This window comes from Panthera leo, chromosome D1 (genome assembly GCF_018350215.1).
Source record: "Panthera leo isolate Ple1 chromosome D1, P.leo_Ple1_pat1.1, whole genome shotgun sequence".
Taxonomy (NCBI): Eukaryota; Metazoa; Chordata; class Mammalia; order Carnivora; family Felidae; genus Panthera; species Panthera leo.
In genome coordinates, this window is record NC_056688.1 from 89,568,831 (window position 1) to 89,586,428 (window position 17,598).

The 17,598-nt window shown below is 48.4% G+C and overlaps 1 protein-coding gene and 1 non-coding gene across 4 annotated transcripts in view; both read left to right on the forward strand.

The window, feature by feature from the left end:
• LDLRAD3 (low density lipoprotein receptor class A domain containing 3) overlaps window positions 1-17,598 on the forward strand; it is a 263,013-nt gene that overhangs the window by 40,204 nt on the left and 205,211 nt on the right. The window lies entirely within an intron of this gene.
• Window positions 16,114-16,220, forward strand: LOC122201594. Its single transcript, XR_006194275.1, has one exon. It is a non-coding gene; the product is annotated as a U6 spliceosomal RNA (small nuclear RNA).

The window sequence follows — 17,598 nt, forward strand, 5'->3', positions numbered from 1 at the left end:
ACTTTGTTTATTCATCCCTTAAGGAGACCTTTAGGTTGTTACCGCACCTGTTTCCCCACGTCTTCCAATATTTAGAATTAAGAGTTCTTAGTTTCCCAAGAGCACAAAGCAGTAACTTGCCTTGGTTTTAGTGTCTTTTTCCCTGAAAAGTAGGGAGGGGAGTGTGGTAGGCTGTGGCCAGTCTTCAGCCTGCCCCACCCCCTCCTCTACCCCCATTTGGATGTAGATAGAGAAGCCTGAGGGCATTTGGTACCCTGCAGGTAATGGGTGGTTGTTCCACAACCACCGGAGTTCAGGACCAGAACTCCAGGTTTAGGGCTGGCTGATGAGGTCTAGTTCTGCCGGGGAGTAGAATGTTTCCTTTTCACATGGATTCTGGGTGCTTCTGTGTCCCAGCATCTAGAAGGAAGCTTTACTCTGTGAGGGCTGCTGAGATCACTGAACTAAGTTTGTGAGCAAACCAGCAAAGCTGTGGGAGCCACTTTCTGGGCCCCACTTCTGATGGAGGTATAGGGTTCAAGAAGGCAGGCTCTTTAACCAAAAAGATCTGGGTTCAGATACTGGCTGTTGACCTTAGACTGGTTATAGAGACTCTCTATGCTTCAGTGAGCTCTTTAACCTATAAAAGGGAGATGAGAATAATGCCAGCCTCATAGCACTCTTGGGAAGAGTGGACAAGGTCATGCATGCAAGGTGCCTCTTAGCCCAGCGCCTGGTACTTCATCAGCACTCACCTGCTTACCAGTCCATGCTCTGAGACTGGGTTTGAGGGCTGGGGGTGTCGTTTATGCCAGGATCCCCTGTGTTGGCACTGATGTGGGTGCTCTCAGTGAACATTTGTTGAATGAATATATGAGTTTCTACCTATGTATGTGCTTCAGTTTGTTTGTAAAGCAGGTTATGTCAAGGCTTTTGAATTTTATACTAAGAGCCATGAGAATATTTTTAACCAGTGACTACTATGATCCTGTTTGGACTTAAACCAGAGATGAGGACTGTTGGTCATTCTGACATTTTCAGTCTTAAAAGTTTCATGAATCCGAAGTCAGGTTTTTCTGACTCATTTTCACACTGACTTTTAAAAATGTATTTCCCATCTCCCCCCTTCCTGAGATGTTTCTTCCCTGCCTTCCTGGTCCTTCTGAACTAGATTCGTAGTTTTCTTTCTGTTGGTGGCTCTGAAATATACAAGTGTTTGAAGTTTGAACTTGAGCTAGTCGACAAGTTCCAGGGGGTATTCCCCTGCATAACCTGGGATGTATTGAAGGTTCGGTGCTGAGTTCAATTCTAGAGGCAGAGTCCGGAGAATTCCGAATATGTTAGAGTTCTGCTTCAGGTTCACAGGGCTCACTCCGTCCGTTGTCTTGCTGCAGACGACTTTCTTCCATAGTAAATTTTGCATCGAAGGGGGTGTGTGTACCCTGCAGAGCCAGTCTGCAGAGTAAGTGACTGATGGTAAATTTCCCTATGTTGTTTCTGCTCTGACTTCCGGGGAATTGCAACCTCCCAGCTTGCTTCTGGGAGGTTCATTAAGTTGCTTGGGTTCTCCGGAGCACTTCCTTTTACATGAGTTCCTAAGGTGAACAGAAGAGCCTCAAAGATGTTGAACGAGAAACGTCCTTTCTTTAAGCACATTTAAAGGGGCTTCGAGGAACTCCTGCCTGTTCCCTTTCCTATTGAAATAATTTTCATTTCTTTGAGAAATGGAGGGTGAGGACAGAATGGGAAGCAATGGGAATCTCTGTGGACTTGAGTTATTTGCACACATACGGTACCATAAAAAGGCCATTGAGTGGATTTAGAAACCTGGTGGGGGCGTAGGAGATGGGGAAAAAAAAACCAGAGTAAAGGCTGCCTTTGTAAAATAAATAAATAACACTGCCACTTGGAGAAGGTGAGTCAGACGAAGGTAGGAAAATAATGTGGTAAAGATTAAACCCAAAGAGGACAAGCAAAACAACCCAGAAGGCAGAAGTACAAAGTTGTAAATGTTAATGGGAGAGCAAAGTAGTCGTGCACTGACTGAGTGGGCCAGGCCTTAAGGACGTTGGGTTTAAATCCCACTGGATTTGAATTTTAATTACCATTCACATGCATTGCCTGAAAGTTGGGGATGGACGTGTGTGTATACACACAGCCTTGTGTGTGTGTGTGTGTGTGTGTGTGTGTGTGTGTGTGTGTGCGTGCATGTGTACACATATAACCATTGCTAGCTTTGGTCTTAGGAGAAATTTCACATGGGACATAGGAGGTCTTCATCCTGTATCTGCTTATCTGTTTTAAAATGATAGATTGGGGACTATGTCACAGGGGCTTCTTAGAACAATTATTTATCGTTCACTTACTTGTAGGACACTGTGGCAAGTCCTGCTGGACATCCAGAGTTTCCCCCTGACTTTGAGGAAAGAACGCAGGAACAGAGGGAGAATGTGCAGATTCTATCTAGGTCTGAGTAAGGCATCGGGTCTTAGTGTGAAGAGCTGTACGGTCACAAGAGTGGCATGGACCAAACGCGGTAGAATTCAGAGGATGTCCACACTTAACACCTCCTGCGATGGATAAGCAAGGATTGTGAAGGAGGTCCTGACACGGGCTTGGAGGAATGGGTGGAAGATAGGCTGGAGTGCCAGGCTGGCATGGGCAGAGTCCCAGAGGTGGGAAAGTATGAAGAATAATTGGGGAGCCCCAAGGACGACAGTTTTGCTGGAGTCTCCAGGAGTGGTGGGGGCAAAAGCTAGAAAGAGGGCATGCTTTACTATGAATACTCCTCCTTACCGTGTTCCCAGTTACTGGAACCTCCTGTGTCCTAGTTATTGGCACTTCCTGTGTCCCAGGCACTGTGGAAAGTGCCTTACTCCAACCCCCTATGAGATAGGTACCGTTGCCATCGCTTACTTGACCTGGTAGGAGACTGATGCTCAGAGAAGCAAGCAACTTGCTAGGATGTGGGCAAAGAATAGGCTGCGGGCCCTGGGCTTTCCCGGCTTCTGTGGGTGGGGTGGTGATGAGGGCCGCACAGGCCAGCGAGAGCTTGGGCTTGCGTGACGGAGGTTAGGAGGCCGTGGCCTAGATTGAGGTTGTGTAGCACACGGGGGTTGGCTACTATGCAGGCTCCACTATATCTGAGTGCAACGAACACTGCCTCACTCACACCGCCAGATGCAAGCTGCAGGGCAGGGGCCTGGATTTGGATACCTTCGATTGAGCCGTTTCCCTGCAATGGTGAGAGCAGACGCTGGCTTTGTAAGTGAGGGTCAAGCCGTTGAGCTGGGGACGAAGTGTAGGCCGCCAGGCATCGGGCGATTCCCAGACTTGGATTTCTGGATCAGTAATATTATGAAAAATAAACCCAAAATGGGTGGGCTCCTGATGTTGGGTCACCTACTTGTATTTGATCGCGTGAGAACAACGTAAAAAAAAAAAACCCGCCCTTTATTATATCGCTGTTTTATATAAGAAGTCACGTTTTACTGAAAAAAATGTAGGGGTTTCTCATCCTCAGCGTAAAGATGGTCCGTTACATGGAACAGACTACCTGTAAGGAGAGTTCACGGCCGTTGCTCCTAAAGTGCAGTGAACACCTTGCAGTATCTGGGTGTTTTCAGACACACATTTGGGACCCGCTGGGAGAGGCTGTTGAGTCCCCAGAGGTGATTTCCTTTGGGGAAGGGGAGGGAAGCTGCATGGCACGTCGTGGGGGGAGGGGGAGGATGCAGGTGCCTAGTGTTTAGGCCTGTGCGTACTTAGGATTTAGAGAAGAGTGTTCCAGGGCAGGGAGCCCTGACTGTGTCCACAGGAGCTGGGGAGGGATCTCGTGAACACAGGAGCAGGGAGGAAAGCCAGAGAGAGGAGGGAGGGAAGAAGGGCAGTGGAGGGGGCAGACTGACCACCATTTAGCGCCTGGCAGGAATGCGTGCAGAGCGGCCCTTCACTTAATCCTTGTAAGAAGTCTTTGGGTCAGAGGCGCTACTGCTCCCATTTGCCAGATGGGGAAAGGGGAGCCACATGAGTGTTTGGTGTACCCGAGTCACCTCAGAGCTAGGTCGCAGAGTTGAGGTTCCCGTGGAGGCTGACACCTCTTTTTATTTCTCTGCACGGGTCCCTCACTCTGGGATGACATCGGCATCCTGTTTGGGAACCCTTTCAATGACTCCTGTAATTTATTCGGGTAATCGTTGTGATGTGCCGAGGCACTTCTGATTCCCTTGGGGACTTGTGTGGTTGGCTGTCTTGTGACTTGGTGACTGTTTCAGCTGGTTACACCCCTTCAAGTGCAGCCTCATCATTTGGCAACTGGCAGACGGTATCTGCAGACCCACAGATTTTGCCGTTGTCATTACCAAGAATCCTTTCCTAAGTTTGTCCGGTGTGTGCACTGATCCGCGGCTAAGCTTCACCAGTTTGTGTGCGGATCTGGGTCCTAGAATCCGTGTGTCCTGCACGGAGGTGGCAGCTGGGGTTCCGGGGCGCTTGTTTCTCCCTCTTACAAAACTGAAGCTCCCAGAGAGGAAGGGGAATCCCCAGGCGGGCAGGATTCGAACCCTGGCTCCTGCCCTCTCGGTCTGGGCTCTTCTCACCTCACTTCTGCGGAGGCCTCTCTCTCACACTGGTGTGAACTCTCATAGAGGGCTTCCCAGAAAGCTCAGAATAGAATCTTTGAATAGCTGTCCAAGGATGGTTTCAAGGATGGTTTACCTAGAATTTCAGATATTTTCCTCTTTTAATGGAAGCTCTGTCTGGCTAGTTGGTTCACGGGGGCCAGCTTCGCCCAGGCCACTTGCTTCCCAATTTGCAAGCATCCTCCGTGGACAAAATCCACCCTACGGGAGCTTACACCTTAATGAGTCTAGTCAAAGTCAGTCTCATGGCGTGGGCAGTAGCTTTGATCGTCCCGATGGGTCTTTTGGTTTCTGCCGAAGAGGAGTGGGGAAAGGGCTTTGCCCAGGATCGATGCGTCGCTTCGCTGGGCGCACCATCTGGCCTGGCTCTCCGGGGAAGGCCCCAGCGTGTGCTGCTCAGGATTCAGCCTCAGCCCGAGGCTTTATCTCCCCTATAGCCCGGGGGCTTCCAGGGCTTTGTTTCTGGAACGTGTTGCTCAGTTGGAAGGCAGCCAGATGTTGGGACCACAAGTGCACACCTTTAGGAGAGCCCTTTCTGCTTTTAGAGCAGCCCGTGGGGCTCCTTCCTGGCAGACCAGCTCCTCTAGGAGGAGGCGCGTGGGGCCCACGTGTGGGTGTGGGGTTTCCTCAGACAGACCCACTGATAAAACATCTACATCGGTGACTTGGTACCCAGCCCTGGTTTGTTTGCTTTAAAAGGCTCAACAACACATCAGCCGTAAGGATGCCGGCTTGTTAGCTTTTGGTTTCTTGCTTGTGGTTTTTGTTTTTATGAGGAGCGGGGAAGCCAGGCCTGATGTTCTGGGAAGGAGCCTGCTGTGTGGGAGAGAGCTCCTCCCTTGTGTGTCTCACAGTGATGAGGCTCCCGCCCGTCGAGCGCTTTGTGTGTGCCCCGGCCGCTTTCTTGGTGCTTTGCGTCGCCGTCGTTTTCATCTTCTTACCATCTCCTAGGGGGGTTGAATGGCATCCACGCACAAAAACATATGTTGCAGTCTAGTTGCGAGTGTGACCATATTTGGAAATGGGGTCCTTGCAAAATGCAGTTTGTTAAGATGAGGTCATACTGGATTAGGGTGGGTCCTGATTCCAGTGACTTTAAGAGGAGGGGACACACAGACAGAGGAAGATGGCCCTGTGAAGACACAGTCGGGAATTGGAGTGATGTAGGTACAAAGCAAGGAATGCCAAGGGGGGCTGGCTACCACCAGGGCCTAGGGGAGAGATGAGGAAGCATTCTTCCCGAGAGCCTTCAGAGTGAGCCTAGCCTTGCCAACACCTTGACTTTGAACTTCCAGCCTCCAGAACTGTGAGACGGAATAGATTTCCGTTGTTTTTCACCACCCGGTTTGTGACAATCTGTGAAGCAGATCGTGAAGCGGTAGGAATTACCTAGGAGGGTAATAACCCCATTTTGCAGATGAACAAACCAAGGCTCCGAGGGGTTAAGTGTCCTGCGTCGGGTCACTCAGCGTCTGTGTGGACACAGACAGACGGGAGGATGGCGTGACAATGCTGCCAATTTACACCTTCAAGGTGGTGACTTTATGCTCTCGGCTCTTTAGGACATCTGTACTTCTTCAACTGGACAACAAAGACTGGGAGTCTGTAGCAGGGAGGTGTGGGGGGACCATCAAAGTGTCTTAAAGGAGGAAAGACATGGGACCAGAGGAAGCACAGTGGCTTAAGCCTGTCTTTTAACGGTCTGTTTTAAATTGGTACAAAAATGGAAGAAAATACAGTGAAAAAGTAGTTCCCTCTCTTACCCCTGCTGCCTTGCTACCTGGGTTACTAGTTACAGTTATACTAGTTCCAGCCCAGAGGAAACCGGTCCTCAGATGCTCGTGTGTTCTTCTGGACGAGCTGTTTAATACATAGTACGTATGTATGCATACATCTGTGTATCTATAGTACATAGCTATGACGTCTGTAGATATCTTTATATAATTGTGTATATGTATAATATTATGTATATATAACATAAATTTAGAATCTTTATTTTATTAAACAAATTTTTTTAATGTTTATTCTTGAGAGAGAGAGAGAGAGAGAGAGAGAGCCTGAGCAGGGGAGGGGCAGAGAGAGAGACACAGAATCTAAAGCAGGCTCTGAGCTGTCAGCATAGAGCCCGATGCGGGGCTTGAACTCACCAGCCGTGAGCTCATGACCTGAGCCAAAGTTGGACGCTTGTTTGATCGAGCCACCCAGGCGCCCCAATTTAAAATCTTTATATTGTTTATATTTTCCAACAACTTTGCATGAATTTTTTGATTTGAGTTTTAATGTTCTGAAAAAGAAACACAACCATATGGTATGATACTCATAAGGTACAAAAGAGCACACAGTGAAAAGGCGTCCTCTGATCTAATCCCCAGCCACTCCTCGTCTCTTCTCTGGAGGCACCTGTTTTTTTGGTTATTGTTGTTTATTTACTAAATATATTTCAGAGCTCTCTCTCAGAACAGAAAGAGCCGCCTCATTTATTTTTATGGTTTATAGTATTCGTGGCGTTCTGTTACCTGGATGGACCATAAATTATTTAGCCCATCTGCTATTGGTAGATAGGATGACTTCCATCTCTGCTGTGACAATTGTGTTAAATAGCCTTACACATAGGTTATTTTAAATATCTAGAGAAGTGAAATTGTTGAGTTGAAGAGTTAAGCGCATTTGATATTTTGATGGTTATGCTTAATTGTCCTCCAGAAAGTCTGTTCCAATCCCCCCTCCCCCTTCTGTAAACGAGGGTGCTGGTCTCCCCACTGCTTTCCCGCCCACTGTGTTACCAGCATTCTATCACAGTTAGTGCCTTATTTTATTTCTCTTACAGTGAGTGAGCATCTTTTCAAAATGATCTTTTCTTGTTGATGTGGAGGAGCTACTTTGATTTCTTATTATTTGTAGGAGCCATTTTGAAGGAAAGTAGCCCTTTGTGATACAAGTGGCAGATAGATTTTCTCACTTTAGTTAGATTTATCGATCCTTTCTAGATGAAGAAATTCTCCTGGGTTTTCATGTCACGTGTAGGCCCTCTGTGCTCCAGAGTTACGTATTTAAAAGCTCCTGTTTTCTTCTTTTGATTTATTTTTTCATATTTAAATCCTTCACCCATCTGGAAGTTATTTTGGTGTTATGTGTGAGTCAGGGATTCAACGTTATTTTTTTCCAGGTGGCTATCAATGCATTCCATTCATTTATTGAATAACCCCTTCTTGCCCCGACTTGATTTGCATTAGTTTTTTATTGCCGCATAACAATGTCACTGCAAACCTAGTGTTTTAAAATAGCACGTATTTATTGGTTCATCTGTGGTTCAGAAGACAGGGTGCAGCATAGCCAGGCTCTCTTCAAGGCTGCAGTCAAGGCGTCAGCTGGAGCTGCGGTCTCCTCGGAGGCTCGACTGGGGAAGGATCCATTTCCAAACTCACGTGGTCGTTAGCATTCATTTCCTCAAAGGTGGCAGGAGGAAGGCCTCATTTTCTTGCTGGCTGTCAGCTGGAGGTGGGCCTCAGTTACTTGTTCTGTCCCAACACAGCCTTTTGGTTCATCAAGTCAGCAAGAGAAAGAGGAGCCCTGTAGTCTTCTCTAACATAATCGCATACATCCTGTCACCTTTGCCTTCTTCCGTTGATTAGAAGCAAGTCACATTCAGGGGGAGATGATCACACAAGGGCTTGACACCAGGGGGAGGGGGAGACTGTGTAGGCACCTTCTTAAGAGCGTGTCTGACCTCCTACCTTCGTTTTACTTTAAATTTCTATGCGTATTTGAACCCATTTCTGAAACCCCACCAGCTTTCGAGGAGTGGTAGAGGAAGAGAAAGCTGCGTAGAGATGGGGAGGAGGTGCCCATCTTTTCCGACTCCCTACCTTGAGCCTAACTCACCCTGGCCAGTTGTGGACCGTGTATCTCTGAGACGTTTGGCGGCTGGCTTCATTCCATGGCTGAACTTGATACGAAGGCTGCCTGCTGCCTTCACGTCCGCACTCTGTGTCTCCAGGCTGAGATAACCTATCGCCGGCCTGGGCGCACATTTACAGCTTCACTTCCATGCCCTTGAGCTGGAATTCTGTGTTTTATTAGAGATTATGTTCATATTGGTGAATATTGCCTTTTAGCCGCACCACTGCCTCTAGATGAATTCAAGTGTGTTGTTGCAACCTGAAAGTGTTATTCCAGTAGAATGCAGAAATAGGATAAGTTGTGGGGGGATGAGAGATGTTGATGGATTGGTACCAGTCCTCTTCCCTGGGGAGCATGAGTATGCAGAACAGGCCTCTGGAAGAAGGATGGGAATCCTGGCAGCTGTGTTCTCTTCATACTTCCTTAAGCCTTAGGTCAATTTTATTACCTGTAGTTTCTGTCTCCACCCGCCCCCCCCATCCCAGTATCCCATTTCCTTTCACAAAAGTTGTTATGGACCGATTGGTCTGCTGCGAGTAGAGGATTTAAATAGTCATTAAAAGACAATGGGGAGGGCACCCGGGTGGCTCAGTTGGTTGAGCATCCCACTCTTGATTTCAGCTCAGGTTGTAATCTCATGATCCCGAGACCGAGCCCAGCATCAGGCTCTGTGCTGACAGCACAAAGAGCCTGCTTGGGATTCTCTCTCTCTCTCTCTCTCTCTCTCACTCTCTTTCTACCTCCCCCACTCAAAATACATAAATAAACATTTTTTTAAGTGTAAAAAAAAAAGATGATGGGTATAGCCACAGCAAGCAATATATGCAGTGGTGTGCCAGTGTGGTGTAGTCTTGGGCACTGAGCTGCGCAGGGTGGACAGGTATGAGGATGCTCTCATTCGTGGTGGCGGGGGGGACTGGAACCTGGCCGTGGGCCAGGGCAGAGGGGGCTGGCCTGGAGGAAGAGGGGGTAATGAGGGATTTTTTTTCTTTAAGTGGAAGGATGTGACACTAAAAAAGAATTTTAGTGTTGTTTGGGCATGCTGACGGGGTAAAAACTTCTTAGAACAAGTAAGGGATTGAATGGCCAGGCTCAGGAGAATGGCTGTTTAGAATATGCCTTGGCAGGGCTGGAGAATCAGGTGATGCAGAGTGGGGACCATTTTGCTATCAGGTAGGAGGAGTCAGAGGGCTTTCATTTCCCAGAGTATAGGGTGCTGGCGGGGGACCCGAGCCCAGGCCCTGAAGGAGAAATAGGCTGGTCCCAGAGTTGCGGACCATGAGGGTTGACTGAAGTGATGTTGGCAATAAACCTGCCAGGCGGTTCTCTAACGTTGTTGCCAGTGAATTGTAATCATGGTAGAAGTTGAACTTGGAAGTGTATGCAGTTGGATCCTCTTGTCCCTTCACAATCGAGAAAAGGATTGTTATAGGGATTCATTCAGTGGATCCAACTCTTTCAGAAGTGTGGATGGTCAGTGTCCTAGTAGGAAAAGGAAGGTTGGTGGAGATGACCCAGGACTTCTAGGTGGTGGGGCTGGAAGATTTCTCCCTCACAGCAGGTGATGCGGGCTGGAGGGTGGGGTGAGGAGCCTCTGTAGGGGGAGTGTCTACAGTAGAGAGGGGTGGGGGTCTTCGGAGAATGGATGAGTATGTTTACAGGAAACAGACATAGATGCCACCAAGAGGGAAGGTGTTGATATGTCTGTGTACACTCTTTTCCCTTTTCCTGGGCCAGTGGGTGAATTTTATTTCATTCATTATCAAACTTACTATGTTCCAGGCATTGTGTTAGGCACTTGGGGATACTGAGTTGAATAATGCCCAGTCTCTTCTCTCCAGGAGCTCAGTGTAGTGGGGGTGCGAAAGACACTTTGAAGGATCTGAGACAATGTTGGAACAAATGGAACTTCTCCCGGAAGAGTCTGTGTGAGTTGAATTCTGTTGTGTGGCAGGGTGGACAGTGACTTCAGTGGTCTGTGTGTGTGTATGTGTGTGTGTATGTGCATATGCATGCCTGTGTGTGTGTGTGTGTGTGTGTGTGTGTGTGTGCGCGTGCATGTTTAGTTGTATTGCTTTGGCTTTTTATTCCTCTTGGAGTCTTGGAAATATGTGTGCTTAAATGTATTTATAAACGTGTTTTGTTTGGGTGCTCTCAGTCTACTGCAACTCAAGCCAAATTTAGTAACTTGATTTATAGCATGAAAATTCCATTACTCAGGTATGTGCTTAGCCCACTGAGTGGCTTGCAGAGCTTTCTGGATGTAGGTGATTCAGAGGGGCTTGGTGGCTCCAAGTCCTCAGGGGCCCAGGCTCCCTTTCTTACACATTCCTCTGCTAGCTCCTCCATGGCCCAGAGCGACTGCTTGAGTACCAGCCACGTCATCTGAATTCCAGCCTGCAGGAAGGAGGAAGACCCTAAGTGGAATGAGCTCCTTCTTGCAGCACCTGGGTGGCTCAGTTGGTTAAGTGTCCGGCTCTTGGTTTCAGCTCAGGTCATGATCTCACGGGTTTGTGAGTTCGAGCTCCATGTCGGGCTCTGTGCTGACAGGGTGGAGCCCGCTTGGGATTCTCTCTCCCTCCCTCTCTCTGTCCCTCCCCTGCTTGTGCGTGCTCCCTTAAAATGAATAAATAAACTTAAAAAAAAAAAAGAATGAGCTTCTTCTTCTCAAAGGCCCTTCCTGTAAGTCACATACAGGACTTCTGTCTATATCCCATGGGCCAGCGTGTAGTCACATAGCCACCTTCTGCTACAAACGAGAGTAAGCACTGTGCTGAGGTCACATTGGGAGCCCCCTTAGTGATTACGGGAGGAGAAAACACATCACAGGGGGTATATATGGGAGTTCATCACGAAGGGAAAAAGACCAAGGACTAGAGTTTTACTTCTGAAAACTTGTTTTAGGGCAAGAAAGGGTACAGGGGTAGATGGCTTCACTGGGCTAGTACGGTTCAGGAAACATGCCTCATCCTCCCAAGCAGCTCTGAAAGAAGAATCACAGGTATCCTGGAGAGGCCAGGTGGGGAGAGCTCCCACGTGACCCCTTAGGGTGCATGTTTCGGGAAAACCGGCAGCGGTATCAAGCCAGAAGCCCCGCCCCTCCCTCCGCGTCCACAGTGGCCACTCTGTGCTGTGGATGCCAGTTTGCAGGGCTGCAGCCTCTCATGTGGGCAGCTCCATGGAACGTGTTCCAGAGCGAGGTCTGTTTCTTGATTCGTGATGGCTGACTACCCCAGATGCGCCGGGGTGATGCAGGGGATGCTGGCCCCTTTAAAAAAGCTAGGTGCTCATTTACATTTTTGGGAGGAAGCGAAATGGCCCTGAGGCACGTCCCCCAGTCCATCAAAGGCAAAGATCCAAACTGTAGCCCTCTGTGAACTGGATTCTGCCTGTCTCCAGCCTCATCGTCCCTGGAGGTTTGCCTACCTGCAGTGCAGAGCTCCTGCACCCAGTCCTTGTCCAGGGCCGGGCGGTCCAGGGCAGAGCAGCCTCATCCTTTGTGTCTGTAACAGTCACGTGATGTGTGGCCCAGACTGATGCCCGTTGAACGTTTTCCTGCTTCCATCGGCTCTTCTTGGCGTACTAAGCTCCTTGGTTCAGTTGGGGCTGTTTCTCACACATCTTTGGGTCCCCAGCACTGCTGTGCTTGGCACCTGTGGCCGGACCCAGTGCCCTAGACTTGAGGGTCCCTCTGCGTGTCAGTCCTGGCAGGGTTTGCCATGTTTTCACAGCCTCATGGTCTTCACCTACGCGGAAGGTACCTGGAGCGAATTACTAAGCGGGCAAAGACTGTTAAAGGGTAAATTGATCACTTGCTGAGCCCTCGAGAGTCAGCTCATCGAAACATTTAAATTTTAAACACCCACACTCAGAACTATTTCTCTAGCCGTCCAAGTGCCTTGGGTTAGGGAGAGAGAGGAGTTCTTTTAGCTTAGATGCTGCTTTTGCGTCAAGCGGTTTAGTACTGAAGCACTTTTTCTTTATCCATTCGTCCGTTGATGGACACTGAGGTTGCCCCCGTGTCTCAGCCATTGTGAACAAAGCTGCAGTGAACACGGGGGTGCAGATATCTTTTTAAGTTACACGAGCGTTGGAATGGTGAGTCTCCAAGCTTCTGGTCTGTTTGTTTTAGGCAGTTGCTGTTCTTTTGCCTCTTCTGACGGCCCTGGGATAAGCAAAGTTATGTTGAGTCGGGTTAGCTCAGGTTTTTCCTAGGTGCCGTGCGTGAAAGAGAATTTATAAGCTATACTGGGCCTTGTAGCTCTGTGCAGAGAAATAGGGAGTTGATGTGATACCTGGGACAAGGTTCTTGAGTCAGCGGCTCTCCCCTGGGGAGGGATCTCCTGGTCTCTTGATTCCAGCCTGTCTTGCAGGTTGATGTGATACCTGGGACAAGGTTCTTGAGTCAGCGGCTCTCCCCTGGGGAGGGATCTCCTGGTCTCTTGATTCCAGCCTGTCTTGCATCTGTTTTGCCGGGTCTGTCCTTGTCTTCTTCCTTCTTCTTTTATTTTTTTAAATGTTTATTTATTTTCGAGAGAGAGAGTGAGCGAGCGTGAGTGAGGCGGGGAGGGGTAGAGAGAGCGGGAGAGCATCCGAAGCAGGCTCTGAGCTGACAGCAGAGAGCCCCGCTGCAGGGCTCGAACTCACAAACCATGAGATCATGACTTGAGCTGAAGTCAGATGCTTAACAGACTGAGCCCTCCGGGCGCCCCTCTTGTCCCTTCTTGTTAGCTAGCTGTTTATTGATGTGGAGCTTTATCAAGACTGTTACGGAAAGGTCCTATATCGTGGGGGACGACCCCATCAGGTGGAGGCCCGCGCTGGCTGTGAAAGAATTCACCCGAGGCAGAACAAAGGGGATAGAAGTTTATTGAATACGCTCACTGCACAGGAGCAGCAGGCAGGACAGCAAAGGAGAGACTGTCTTGCCAGGAGACAGTGGTGGGGGGCTGTAGTTACAGGGGAAGTTGAGGAGGTATGGGAACATATGGAATTTTCCGTTCCCCCCCCCCCCCCCCCCCCCCCCCCCCCCCCCCCCCCCCCGTGCTGCATCTGAGTGTAAGTAGCCCATTGGCCAGCAAGGGCTTATGGATATTTTGAGGTGGGTCACCTGATGGGCCTGTTTGTATTCAGCCCAGGGGTCACTGGGGGCCCTTCTACCTTACCCTGGTTTCCACTGTTCAGTTAGTTGAGCATATCCCTTCTCTAGGAGTGGCTATGCTGGCTTTAAATACTGTTGTCTTTAAAATAACAAGGTGATCGAGATTTTTTTTTTTTTTTTTTAATACGGAGCCTCTTAATTGAGCCTTAATTTCCACGGAAGTATTTTTATAAGATTTATAACCGTGTTTAGTTGCTTTGTAATGGTTGCTATGTCAATTTGCATAATGCTGATTATCTAGGCAGTCCAAAGTCATTTATGGCTATGTCTTCATTACCAGGTAGTAGATATTCTCCCCATTCCGTTGCTGGGGAAATTGAGGCTTCTTATAGAGAAATATTGGACCCATAGAAAGTCAAACCGCAGAGGGAATTACCACCAGGGCTCCCTGGCATTTGTCTTACCTTTTCGCCATTGACTTTATCTGGATGGGCAAGGTCGTGCTGGGAACTAATCTACTGGTGATTAGTTGGTTTGAGTTACTCCTTTTAGAAATGGCATCACTGTTTCTCTTTATGTATATGACATGGAAATTCTCATTCACCTAGCTCCCCCGCCGTGAAGGTTAATGAAACAATGTGAGGTTTGTTAAGCAGTTTGGGAGAATGACAGCATGAGGAATGTTATGTTTTTAATGGTAAACTTGGGCCCTTCCACTGGGCCTCACGGAGGCGGTTTCCAGCTTCCCAAGTGTGGATGACACAGGCTGATAAATCCCGGTCTACTTCCGTTCTGTCTAACCCAGCCAAGGACTTCTTGCCGAATATTCTCCCACAAACCAGATGTTTTGACATAGCTTGTTACCAAACTGCAATTATTAAATAATAATCTTTATTGTTAAATCATTAATGAAAGACTTTATATCTGCGAGAGATTCCTTCGGAAGGGTGTAGTTATTGTTACCACACTAATGTGTTTGAACAGAGACATTTGATGTGCCGAGCGCTGGGCATTTAGGCGAGTGGAAGCGTTTGGTTGGCCCCTTTGAACTAGCCCTGGGAATCTTTGATGTTCCCAGCCACCAGGGACCTCAGTTTGGAAGCTGTTGATGGAGACCCTAGGGCCACTGCTGACCCCAGGGGAGTCCATTATCATTCAGGTTCTGGTTTTCATATTGGTTGGGAAATTTCATATAAAAAAAATCTAGAAAATCATTCTCTTGGGGTTCCCATGGTCTACTTAGAGCTATGACTGGTTCTTTCCCCCAAGGTCAGAGTCATGAGGTCACATGGTGGGGAAATACAGGCATCAACGGGAAGGTGGAGTCAGAGGGGGGGAGAGTGACAGCTCTGGAAGCAGAGTGACTTGGGACCAGACCCAGGCTGTTTCTCAGCAGTGTCGCTTTAACCTCTCTGATCTCAAGTTTCTTCATCTGCAAAATGGAGGCGATAATCACCTCAGTGGATTATTGTGAGGACTAAATGTGGTAACATTTATAAAAAAGGGCTGTCCTGGGCTAGCACCCAGTAGGCTCTCAATATTATTAAGAACAGAAAGTTACTCATGAAGACCTAAGATTCTTTGGCTGGTGCACCTCCTGTTGAAAGATTGGGTTCTTATATCCTCGTATTTTTCTTTTTTTTTTTTTTTTTTAATTTTTTTTTTTAACGTTTATTTATTTTTGAGACAGAGAGAGACAGAGCATGAACAGGGGAGGGGCAGAGAGAGAGGGAGACACAGAATCCGAAGCAGGCTCCAGGCTCTGAGCCATCAGCCCAGAGCCCGATGCGGGGCTCAAACTCACGGACCGCGAGATCGTGACCTGAGCTGAAGTCAGACGCTTAACCGACTGAGCCACCCAGGCGCCCCTATCCTCGTATTTTTCCAAGAGTGCCCCTCTCTCATGTTCTTTTAGATAGTCCTAATACTGTGACCTTCACCCCCTCCCTCCATCCCTTGGGGAGGAGAGTCTGTTCCTGCCCTTTCCTAGAAGCCTGCAGTTTGCTAAAACCACTGTTGTCACAGACAGCCCCCTGGCAAGATGGCCTTGGAAATCCCTGAGTGCGGGGCATCCCCCACCGAGTTGGCATTGCCCTAGCTTCACCCGTGAGCCAGACTCAGCAGTAGCCCTGCTACCCAGGCTGGGATCATGGTGTGTGTGGGGGGGGTATTCAAGGCACGTGTTGGTTGCATGTCAGAAAATCTGCATTTTCTACTCTTGGTTCTTCCATCGGAAGCTGAAGAAAGGTCCTTTTTTACTTGGCTTCATGGCTTGTGAGTTGGAGCTCTTTGGTCCTGCCTTCGTCGGTTTTATTTCCTCAGCTGTTCTGGGTTGCAGTAACTAGTCCCATGTTTGGGGCCTCTTTTGTAAACTCTTTTAAGACCAGGACCATAACTACTCTACGTTGGACATATTGGGTTAAATAAAATGTATTATACCTGTTCCTTTTTACTTTCTGGCTACTAGAAACATTTAAATTACATATGTGGTTTGTGCTCGCTTCGGCAGCACATATACTAAAATTGGAACGATACAGAGAAGATTAGCATGGCCCCTGCGCAAGGATGACACGTAAATTACATATGTGGTTTGTATTGTGTTTGTTTTTTTTTTTAAGTTTATTTATTTATTTTGAGAGAGAGAGAGACAGAGTGAGCAAGCTAGCAGGGGAGGAGCAGAGAGAGAGAGAGAGAGAGAGAGAGAATCCCAAGCAGGCTCTGCACTGTCAGCACAGAGCCTGATGCAGGGCTCGATCTCACAAACCATGAGATCATGACCTGAGCTGAGATCAAGAATTGCACACTTAACTGACTGAGCCCCCCAGGTGCCCCTGCATTGTGTTTCTATTAGACAGTGCTGGTTACAGCCCTCTCTCTCTGTCCATTTAGTAAACTGCATGGACCCACCTGGGTTACATGGCTGGGTTGAGGGTTTGGGGTAGAGGTGGGCGTGAGGTGCTCTGAGTGGCTAGCGTAGACCCCTGTAGTGAGGTGTAGTGAGTTAATGGTGGTCCCCCCAGAGATTCGTCTACCCTGAACCTGTGAATGTGACTTTATTTGGAGAAAGGGTCTTTGCAGTTGTAATGAAGTTGAGGATCTTGAGAGGATACCATGCTAGATTATCTGGGTGGGCCCTCAGTCTAATGACATTGTCCTTATAAGAGGAGGAGACACAGAGAAGAAGGTCGTGTGAAGACAGGCAGAGGTTGGAGGAACGCCAGGGATTGCCAGCAGCCCCCAGAAGCTAGGAAAGAGGCAGGGATGGATTCTCCTGGAGAGTCTCCAGAAGGAAGCACCCTCTCAACACCTCGATTTCGCACTCCTGTCCTCCAGGATTGTGAGAGAATGACTTCTGTTGATGTGAGCCGCCCAGCGTGTGGTCATCTGTCTCAGAGACCCTGAGAAGCTCACCCATGAGGAGGTGGCACCCCACTGTGTCTGATGGAGGCAGGGGAGGAGTTCCCTGAAGGGACCGGAAGAAACCAGCGCAAAAATGGGCTGGGCTGTTAAGCTGTCGCTGTCACAGACCCCTGCCCCAACCTATAGAATTTATTCTGGGTATCAAAAGTGATGGCATATACAAAGTGTCTGCCTTAGTTTCCACAGCGAAGGAAGTTTTCGTTATTACGGTGGAAGGTGCTACGCCACTCTCCTCAACCTTGACGATGAGATGGGGGCTGATTGTGCCAGTGATGCTAGTTAGTAGTCTGGAGACCCTTCACGTCTGGGCATTTTGCGGGTGTCTTGTGAGGCCATCTGCCAGGTTTTCGGGTTATTTCCCCTATTTATTTTGTTGCATGGGGAAGAAAGAGGAGAAGTTTGCTGATTCTGAGGGGTTTTTCCTGCTTGGTGAGAAATCTGCTGTCTTTTTGGTGCTCGCTAAATACTTGAATTGGATCACTCCATTTTGGGGCAAATGGTGTTATTCTCTAGTTTACCTAGAGATTTTGGGCTCCCACCAAAAAGTTTTAGAAAAGG